Genomic DNA, 11,278 nt, shown 5'->3' with positions numbered 1-11,278 from the left:
ACCAGAAAAAATAAGTTGGAGTAACTTGAAATTATTAGTTGTGCCAACCACAAAAATTTAGTAATGAGAACTAGAAAAATTAAGTTTTAAATTAAGTTGCAGTAACTTGAAAAAACATTATAAATAAACAAGAACAATACCTTTGTAAGAAAAATAAGTTGGGTCAACTGGAAAAATTAAGCTGAAGCAACTACATAGGAACATAATTTTGTGAACCTAAAAAATTAAGTTGCCCTAACTAGAAAAATAAAGTTATGAGAACTGGAAAAATTATATTGCAGTAACTGTTAAAGTAATTAGCAGTAAAAAAAATGAATAAAAAAAATAAAAATAAGTTGCAGTAACTTGAAAATTTAAGTTGTGCTAACCACAAAAAAATGAGTTATGAGAACCAGATATATTAAGCTGTAAATTAAGTTGCAGTAACTAGAAAGAATTAACAAAAAAGTAAATAAATGAGAACATGACCTTTGTAAGAAAAATAAGTTGGGAAAGCTGGAAAAATGAAGTTTGAGCAACTAGAAATATTGAGTTGTGTAAACCTTAACAAGTTGCTCTAACTAGAAAAACAAAGTTATAAGAACTAGAAAAAGTCAGTCACTAAAATTAATTAGCAGTAACTAGACAAAAATAAAATGCAAAAACATGAAACTTATAAGTTCTGATAACTACAAAAATTAAGTTAAGAAAACCAGAAATATTAAGTTAAAAAGTAAAGTAAATAAGAAAAAGACATTTGATAGTGATAAATAAGGTTAGTAAAGTGTCTGCAAATGTTAGTAACATATTAAATGGTGTTAGAACAGTGTTCCTAATTCCCTTAACAAATGCTTTGTTAGTGATAAGAGTCTACAAACAATAATAACATGCAAGTTGAAGATTGTGTTCTGAACCTGAGTCATTGTTCATTGTTTGCAACAGATTACAATATTTGTAAGCTCACATGAACTTGATTTAGTTTTGCTTAATAAATGTGTTGTTCATTGTAAGGTCATGTCATCTAATCTATTAGCAAATGCATTATTTAATGTGTTGGTAAGCATAAATTGTACTGAAATAAATAAATAAATAAACAAACGGACGAATGGGTAAATAAACAAATAAACATAAATAAATAAATAAACAAATAACTGTACATAATTATATTGAAACTCATTTTGTCTCGAGTACACCCTGAAAAATATTCATATAGCATTTATTCTTTACCGTAAATCTTCAGTGTGGCACACGTGTATGGTGAAAGAGCTCTTTCCTCAGATCTTCCTGGCCATCTAGTGGAAAATGTGGGATACACATGGATAATGAGACGAATGAGATAGTCCCTAAGATCTGTCGTAAACGTGTGATCTTGTTAAAAGTCTTGGCTGGATACCAACCAAAATGTGGAATAGACCCATGGGGACATTCTGTAGTGAAGTAATGATTAATAGTGATGGGACTATCCAATACTGATCCACTGTCTATGTGAATGAGTGAGATTTAAAGTTAATTAGCTGGTAAAGGTAACAATAATACGAACAGCATGCTAAGCTACTTACAGACGTAGACTTTTTAATTAGCCTACTACAACATTTATTTTAAACCAACAATAAATATTAGTTATGATATAAAACAAAAGCTGCTACAACTAAACATAAACAAAGACAAATTAGCTCAGAAGTCTCGAACAACGGTGAACCATTACTAGGGGGAAAATATGGTGGGCTTGAATTTGACACTTTTTAATCTTTAAGCAGGGTTGCCAGGTTAGAAGTCTACACTCAAAGGTGTCATGAAGCAAAATGGTGTTTTTACAGTGTAGCCATAGAAAAAGTGAACATTTTATGAAAAGTTTTTTAGATATTTTTTCAAAGTGATTAGCATTTTAAAAGGGGAGTTCTCTCAAAAGTGATTCACCCTTAAATGGTTCAAAACCTTTGTTAGGTTCATTCTAGTGAATACAATAAGATATTTTGAAGAAAGCCTAAAACCTGTAACCATTTTTTTCCACAGTAGGGATTCAAATACTATGGAGGCCAATGGTTATAGGTTTTCAATATTCTTCAAAGTAGCTTATTTTCTGTTCAGCAGAAGACAGAAAGTCGAACAGGTTTAAAACAGTTAAAAGATGAGTAAACAGTTACAGAATTTTAATTTTTAGGTAAATTGTCCTTTTATAACCAAACACAACTTTTTTTTTACTATAAGCCTTTTGTGGAATGAAAAGTTTGCATTAATGTTTAAATTTGTTCTAAAGCAGGGGTGCCCAAAGTTTTTCTGAAAAGGGCCAAAAACCTAGCTTGATTGAGGGCTGTGGGCCGAATATTAAGCAAACCGTATTATAATAAAATTGCTAAGTGGAATTTGCCAATTTAGTCGATTATATTTAAACAAAAAACTAGAAAATGTTGCTTTAAATCATATTAACTAACCCAAATTCATTTTTTACCATTTATAATGAATTTATTACTGTAAAATGCTAAATACACTCATCGAGCTGTCCCTGCTTTCATCTTGATTTGCTCGCAGATGACTTGTGGATTATCCTCCATCTGTCAAGTGACAGTATTTACATTTTAAAATTCTGATGCATGTACAACATTTAATTGAATCATTTAAGTTTTTGTGTCGATGAAACAAAGAAACAAAAGGTTACGTTAAATTTGAAATGACGATCACTGTCAATGGCATTCACTCCAACCACCTCCCCAATATTCCCCCTCTTTTCAGATGGATTGGTGGGCCAAATCAAATGTTACCATGGGCCAACTTCAGCTCGCGGGCCCTAACTTGGACATCTCTGTTCAAAAACATTAATGTCAGTAAAAAAAAAAAAAAAAAATAGTGTTTGCACTTATTTTCAATAGTTCTAGCACTTATTGTATTTTGCTAAATTTCTTTCATTTTTAGGCTCATGGTGTACGCAGCACTTGCAGGATTAAAAAGGGAACTCATTGGAGATCACATCAGATAATTAAACATGGAATTCGACAATTGGATCCAGAACCTAGATGGCTTCATACAAGTAATTAATTATGATTTTATCTTCAGATGTAACATTCAGAAGTGTATTCTTTTTTTGTCTCTTCTATAAAATAATTGTTCAGTTGAGAGAAACAGTAACCATACGCACCCGCTGTTAATTAAGAGGTTTGCCTATTTCAGTTGCACCCTAGAATTATGAGCAGGTGTACACAATCAAGCCTGCTTGCAGCCATGCAAAGTTTTAAGTGTTTTTTTTCTTCTCTCGTTTCAGCATTACTTTACTCTCTGTACCTGTGTGGAAGATCCATAATGGTTGGCAAAACATTCCGATTTTGGATGAGCTGAGATGTTAACTGACCCGATGATCTTGAGTTCTAGAATAGTGGAAAATCATTCCATATACTGTAGGCTGTAGCAGCAAAGGTAGGGCCAGCTCTTTATTTAAATGCTCATGTCTTTCCAATTAATTTTAAATAAGGACCGATTTATGTGGTTTCTAGAGTGCCACTTATGAATGTGTACATGTATAATTATGGTTCAAAGAAAAACAGGAGGTTCAAAACTAAAAAAGTGTCATAGAGCTTCACCACCCAAACCCCAAACTCACACACACACTTACCCACTAATAGCATTCAAGGTAACAATATTTTATCTGCTAAAATTTTTCTCATGTTAAAACAAGAATCAAAATAATGATATAATCAAGGACTAGATAAGGATTACAGCGCAGCCCAAAAATATAAATAAATCATAATTGAAAAAGTGTATATTTTGCCATTAACGTTTAAACAACTATACATTTGTCAGAAATGTTTTTGCTAATTTAATACTCAACAAAATCTGATCACTTATTCTTTTATATTTTAATAAGAACATGTACATTAAGTAAGTACTATGAATGCTGTTGCACGTATATATCCTCTACACTGAGTGATGTTGGAACAATATTTTACCCACATTTTTACCCTGATGAAGGCAAGTGATTGCCGAAATGCATATCTGCAGTTTTAAGTAATAGCCATGTCAATAAGGGCTTTTAAATATATATATATTTTTTACATTTTTCGACTGCCTTGGACTTTTCTTTTGCTGCACTCTAAAACCCAACAGTCCACTTTATCAAATGGAATGAGTGTAGTTAAATACCTCATTACTTCAACTTAAATGGGATAAGTTCACAGTATACTCATCAGAATTAGTTATTTTTTTTAACTCAAATGGTTTGTAGCAATCGATTTCCTCAAACGATTTGAGTTTTACAGTACTCAGTTGGTTTGAGTTTTCTTTATTTATTGGATTTTGCTCAAATTGCTTTGTTTACTCAAATGGATTAAGATCACAGCACTCAGTAGGATTTGAGTTACCTTAACTTATTGAGTTTTACAGTGTGAATGTTTTATCCACATTTTGATGTTTCCTCAAAAGACTTTCTACGCATATAAATTCTCTTCAGTATAGATTTTGATGCCTCAGTGACTTTGTTTTTTGTGATATACAACACATGAATCATACATATGCTTATTGAAAAACAGGTCTATAATAATCAAGCGGTTAATTTCTGAGACCTTTGTTCGTTTTTGTATAATGTGTGAAGTTGACAACACGTCAGAAAAGATATTTGTGTTTGTGTTAACCACTAATGTTAATTTCTTATATGGTCATGTACTTTCTATTGCATTTTCTCACGAACAAGGAAAATGCTGTGAACACTTCTTTGGAAATTGGCAGTCAATACATTTTTTAAACTGTACTGACTGGTTAAATATTCCTAAAGATAACCGTGAGAGCAGTGCACTGTGATCTTTCTCAAATGAGTTAAAAAATTCAGGTTTGTTTCTAAATGCTGGGAAAACAAATGGACACACCCGACCGTTAAAAATGTCTTTAAAGGGTTCGTTCACTCAAGAATCAGATCTTACTCACTATTTATTTGGTTTATTCTTTTTTTTTTTTGTTTTAGGCCGACTCACACTTACATTTTAAATTTCCTTACGTTTATATAGCGCTTTTCTGGGTATTCAAAACGCTTTACACACATAGTGGGAATTTCCTCATGCACCACCAGTGTGCAGCATCCACATGGATAACGTGACGGCAGCCATTTTGCTCCAGACCGCACACCACACACCAGCTGACTGGTGGAGAGGAGAAAGTGTTAAAGGCAATTATGATATGGCAATGGTTAGGAGGCCATGATGGACAGAGGCCAGAGGGCAAATTTGGCCAGGATGCCGGGGTGAAACAGCTTAATCTTTTTCAAAAGACATCTAGGGATTTTAACGACCACAGAGAGTGAGGACCTCGGTTTGTGTCTCATCCGAAAGACGGCGCTCACTGAGCAGAGTAGAGTCCCCATCACTATACTCTGGCATTAGAACCCACACAGACCGCAGGTTGGGTGCCCCCTGCTGGCCTCACTAACACCACTTCTGGCAGCAACCTAGTTTTTCCATGTGGTCTCCCTTCCAGGTACTGACCGGGCGCAGCCCTGCTTAGCTTCAGCGGGCAACCATGTGAGAGTTGCAGAAAACTAGCAATTTATTATTTATATATTATTATTTTTTTATAATTCTAGAGTTTGATGTCATTCACCTGTGACACTTTCACTATCCTGCCTCCTGAAATGATTCCTCACAGCAAACGTAAAACATGACTGTTGCGGCAATTTTGCACACAGTGTGTCTCAATAATAAAACCAGGAATAAAAAACTGTTTTGACATTTCCCCTCCGTCATTTGAATTGTCACATGGATTGTGTCATCAAATTCAGAGCTCTTTTTGGTTCTTGGATTGACGCTCATCGCAGCTGTTGCCACACCGCAGAGAGTGTCTGAAATCCTCTGACATTGCCAGAACTTCATTGGAGGAAAAATCTGATTGCAGTAAGCATTAAACAGCTGTCTGTGAACATGTCAAACCAATGATCAAAGTCCACAGATTTTAGCCTAGTATTTCCTAAATTTGTCTCAGATGACAAAATCGTGGCTGAAATTTCACAGTGTGAGCAGGGCTTAAGTCCCTTTATTAATCTAGGGTCGCCACAGCGGAATGAACCGCCAACTTATACAGCATATGTTTTATGCAGCGGATGCCCTTTCAGCTGCAACCCATCACTGGGAAACACCCATATATTCTCATTCACACACATACACTACGGACAATTTAGCTTACACAATTCACCTTATGCATGTCTTTGGACTTGTTTGGAAAAACCGGAGCACCCAGAGGAAACCCACGCAAACTCGGGGAGAACATGCAAACTTCACATAGAAATGCCAACTGACCCAGCCGAGGCTTAAACTAGCAACCTTCTTGCTATGAGGCAACAGCGCTACCCACTGCGCCAACACGCTGCCCTTTATATGGTTTATATTTATCTTCTGTTGAACACTACAGACAATATATTTAAGAAAGCTGTAACCATTGACTTCCATATATGTTTGTTTATATATTTGTTTTTGCTACTATGGAAGACAATGGTTACAGAAGATATTTTGATTAAAGCTAAAAACCTGTATCGACTTCCATAGTAATAAAAACAAATACTGCAGAAGTCAATTGTTTCAGCTTTCTTCAAAATATCTTCTTTTGTGTAAAACGGAAGAAAGTAACTTAAACAGGTTTGATCAACCAACACAGCATATTTAGAGTGTACTTTGAATTAAAAATGATCAATCAACTTGGTTTTGTTTTCCCTTCCTCGAAAGTTTTATTTTATTCTCCAAAACCCAAGTTTGACCCATATCTACTGTAATGTTGAATATTTGCATTTGTGTCAAGAAAGAGAAGAGGGTAGAGAGAGTGAGGGAGAAAGCAGAGTGTAAAAGAGAGTTTAGTAGTTTGTGGTTTTGAACGGATGGGAGGGCCATCCTGTGAACTTGAAAGAAGTGCATCTCTCACTAAGAGTGTTTGCATGTGGCACAGAAATGACACAAAGGGTCGGAAGTGGGGCGGGGGAATTAGAGGAAAACAGATGAGAGAACTTTGAAAAAAAAGAAACACCTCTATTGTTGCTGGCAGTTCAAATGGCATGAAAATGCATCTTTCTAAGATGCAGGGGCTGTTAAGAGAGAGCAAAACATACGTTTGGTTATTATTAGATGAATCAAATAATAATGGAAGACAACTGGTCATGCATAATTATTTTCAGTTCTAGTTGTATATCCTCTAAATGTCATGTTTAGATCAGTGTATTCGTGCATATTTACAATTGCTAATTAAAAATGATTCACAAAAAATAACTATTTTTCCACAAATTTGTGTTTAAAGAGTTTAAACATGATTGATTATAAACCGTACTTGGCATTCTGTCCTGGAAGAGAGCCCTGATCTCATAAGATCCTCGAGCCCGGGGCTCCCTCCTGTTTGCAGGGCGAGAGAGGAGTATGAACTCAGGTAGATCTCAAATACTCCCCTGCTGTTTGAAGCTAGTGAGCAATTAGGGATTGTTATGAAGATATAACTACTTACTAGGAGCACGTCTATAGTGCTGATTTGCATTAGTCAATTAACTTAAGTTGCAAGCTTTTGGATGGTGGGAGGAAATTGGGGGACCCCGGAGAAACCCACGCAAGCACAGGGAGAACATGTGAACTTCGCACAGAAACTTCGACTGGCTTGGTAAGGACTAGAGCCAGTGACGTTCTTTCTGGGGGCAAGAGTGCTAACCACTGGGCCACTGTGCCGCCCATCTAGGAAAGAAGGAGGAGTAGGGGAGGAAGGGGGATTTTTATAACGAAGATGACTGTGGTATGGAGGTTATTTATGGAGACTTAATCAGTTGATCGGTGAATCATGAACTGGCTAATGCATGAACAGTGGTGAACAATCATAAGCATGTGGTCCTCTCAAAATTAGTTTATAAATAAACTTCACTTAAACTATACAAAAAATGGGACATTAAAGTACATTTTACAGAAAAATGCTAAACTACAAAAATACCATAGAAGTTTTTATTTTTCAGTAATGATTATTAAGTTTTATAATTATTTAATTATTGCCATTATTTAAATTATTATTGTGAAGTATTTTTGAATTACACAAGTTATTTGCTAGTTAAATAAGTTAAAATTCTGAGCTAAAACAGGGGGGGGGGACATAATTTTTTAATGTTCTGTCCACTTTAAATAATAAAAACTAATAAGTGAACTTAATTCTTTTATGTTGTCCTAACACTAATCAAATGTGTGGAACCCAACATTTTTTTTTACAGTGTATGCATTGTTTTATATATAAGTGCTCAGCATGTACACCCCACAAATCTCTCATTTAAATAAATATTTTCTATAGCATGCTTTACAATACTATATTTGTGCAAATACATTAGTTTAGTCAGTACTTAAGCCAAATCTGGAGCTTATCTAACAAAATAACTTATAATAATAGTTTAATAGTTAGCAGCCCAAATTTATGTTACAGAAAAATATGAAATTAAATTTTCAAAAATAGCAAAAATTAAGAGAAACAAAAATACATACAATTCTGTTGAAATGTTGAAGTTTGTATTTTTTATTTTGCATGTATTTAAATGTATTATCTTTCCATTTCTAAAGATGTTCTTTGACAAATATTATTTTAATAAATTAATAATTAATAAATCTGTTTTGTTCAAATTCACCAATATTTTACCCATATTCACTGAGAAATTGATAAAAATATTCTATTTCAAAATGGGGTGTATTCATAAATGCTGAGCACTGTATATCACAGAAACCTTATATTGTTATTCTCAGCAGAAAATACTCTAAATGACCATGCTAATTTGAAAATGTAAACATTTTTATAGAATAAAACAAATGGCAACATTTTTCTTAAACTCATTGCTAATGAATCCAGAAAATAAATGAATTTTCAATTTGAAATAGTCAATGCTTAATTGAATCCACAAACTGTAATTCTATGCAATATGAATTATTATATCTGTAAGGATGGCTAAATCTCCATAATATCAGACCTTGTGAACTGTCATGGAATTCCATGAGGGAAGATCACATGAATTGCCATGCAATAAAACAATAATCCTTCTAGTCTTAGTAGCAGACCTACAAGAGAGCAAGTTCTTCAACTGTCTCATAGTTACCCATTATGTGCCTCCCTCCCTGCCATCCCCTTCACTTCTTCATTTAGAGCTCAGGTCAATGACATTCCACTCCCAATCTGCATCCTCTTCATATGGTGTATCTTGTTTATCTTTCACTTGCCATGTTTGGAGCAATTTTAAAGGGTTTTGTGTGATTGTTAAATCGTCTCAATTTTGTAGTAGTCACTTGTATTATGATTATTGTATTATTGTCTGGATTTGGGAAACGTCTGTGAAATTGTCTGTCATTTATGAACTTTTCACCCCATGTGGTGAATAGTTTTTAGGTTAACATATGGCCAGACAGAGCTCTTGGTGAAGCTTTTATTATCTTTAATGTATGTTTTTTTTTTTTTCCTGAGTTAAGTATTTAAGGGAAAGATGCAAAAATGACTGTAGTTCTCTGATCAGGTATGCTTCTCTAACTCTTTGATTTATCTTTAAATAATAGATGTTGTATATTTACAGTATCATCTCTAATTAGGCTTTCTGATTGCTTTATTATGTAATACATTTTTACTTGACCAATAAAATGTTATATTTCATTTATTTTGAAATCGACTAAAATCATAATTACCGGTAAATTGTGTGGACACTTTTGTTGACCTTTGGTGCTTTACGGCCAACGTGGATCAAACTAAAAGATCACAAATAAAAAAGCAGATAGCACTTATTCGTAGGACTTCAGCTTTCTGACCACTTTTAATCTGTCAAGTTGCTTTAAAAGACTGGGTAGACTACCTTTTCTGTCACAGAGCAAGCAGTAGGTGCCCAATTTAAAAGGTACCAGTTGCCTGCAAACCTCTAAGAATAAAGCTGGCGAGACCAAATGGGGAAGGCTCATGAAAGTGGCCACGCATGGACTCAGAATGACAATTGGTCCTCAATAAAAGAATAACTGAATGTGTATCTAAAATAATCCTATATCCAAATTTATTAAAGTTTGATGATGTGAGGAGATATGTTACTAATTAGAAACACAGTTGAAATTTAATGATAAATTAAAATTGGAGTCAGATTAAATTCTGAGCTGGAAACAAATGAATAAATAAATTCTAATAAACAAGAAAATTATTTACAAAAGTGCTAGGAAAGGTTTACACGCATTTAAACTTCGACCATGCTGTTAGTTTCGTCTTTGGGCTAATAGATGGACTTAATCAGTTATGAAATACCCAATAATGTGAGGATTATTTAAAAGCATTCTGAAATAAGAAAAACCGGCCTCTTTTTTCTAACTGGCTTCTTGGACTCACCTGCACTTTGCATTTGGAAATAATTAGATATACCACTTCTGGGAACTCTATGAAATTTGATAAAGTGTGGGATCTAGTCTTTTTTTTCTAGCTCAACAAAGTCTAACAATGTTGTTTAATATCTGAAGATTTTTAAGTTTTATTTTTCTCTCTTTCTCTCTCTCTCTCTCTCTCTCTTTACATCCATTGCTGTGTCTTTTTGTAGATTATATACAGTTAGATCCATACATATTCAGACATCAACACAATTCTACCATTTCTGGTTCTATACACCAACACAATGGATTTAAAATGAAACAAACAAAATGTGCTTTAACTGCAGACTGTCAGCTTTAATTTGAGGGTGTTTACATGCAAATTAGGTGAACGCTGTAGGGCTGAATATTTGTTAAGGGTCCAAAAGTAACTGGACAATTGGCTTCTAGCTGTTCCATGGCCAGGTCTGTGTTAATACCCTTTTTATCCCAATTACAATGAGCAGACAAAAAGTCCAGAGTTCATATCAAGTGTGCTATTTCCATCTGGAATCTGTTACTGTCAACTCTCAAGATGAGATCCAAAGCCAGTCAAACAAGCCATCATTAGGCTGGAAAACAAAACAAACCAATTAGGGAGATAGCAAAAACATTAGGCATGGAACATCATGTTCAAAGCAACAGTTTGGAACATTCTTAAAAAGAAGAAATTACTTTTGGACCCTTAACAAATGGGAAGCACATATGCAAACTGTTGTAATTTCTACACTGTTCACCTGATTTGCATGTAAATACCCTCAAATTAAAGATGACAGTCTGTAATTAAAGCACATCTTGTTTGTTTAATTTCAAATCCATTGTGTTGGTGTATAGAGCAAAAATGGTTAGAATTGTGTCAATGTCCAAGTATTTATGGTAATGGTCTTGCATGTCACCAATTTCACTTGTTTCATGCTTTATTTGAAATTTTGCACAGATTACTGTTACAATATGGGTTAGTCTGT

At 34.1% G+C, this 11,278-nt stretch overlaps 1 protein-coding gene across 3 annotated transcripts in view; it reads left to right on the top strand.

Annotated features, from left to right (window-relative positions):
- The first annotated feature begins 1,134 nt into the window (after positions 1–1,134).
- LOC100538338 (uncharacterized) overlaps positions 1,135–11,278 on the top strand; it is a 137,486-nt gene continuing 127,342 nt past the window's right edge. For 2 of the 3 annotated variants that reach the window (XM_073918552.1, XM_073918551.1), the window contains exons 1-4: positions 1,135–1,416; positions 2,710–2,797; positions 2,890–3,004; positions 3,236–3,387. The gene's annotated coding sequence lies outside the window, so the exon portion shown is untranslated. The remainder of the gene's footprint in view (positions 1,417–2,709; positions 2,798–2,889; positions 3,005–3,235; positions 3,388–11,278) is intronic. The other variant, XM_073918553.1, reaches the window with a different exon arrangement.

Source organism: Danio rerio, chromosome 12 (assembly GCF_049306965.1).
Source record: "Danio rerio strain Tuebingen ecotype United States chromosome 12, GRCz12tu, whole genome shotgun sequence".
Lineage (NCBI taxonomy): Eukaryota > Metazoa > Chordata > Actinopteri > Cypriniformes > Danionidae > Danio > Danio rerio.
Note: the sequence above shows the minus strand (reverse complement) of the source record. Positions and strands in the feature narration are given on the sequence as shown.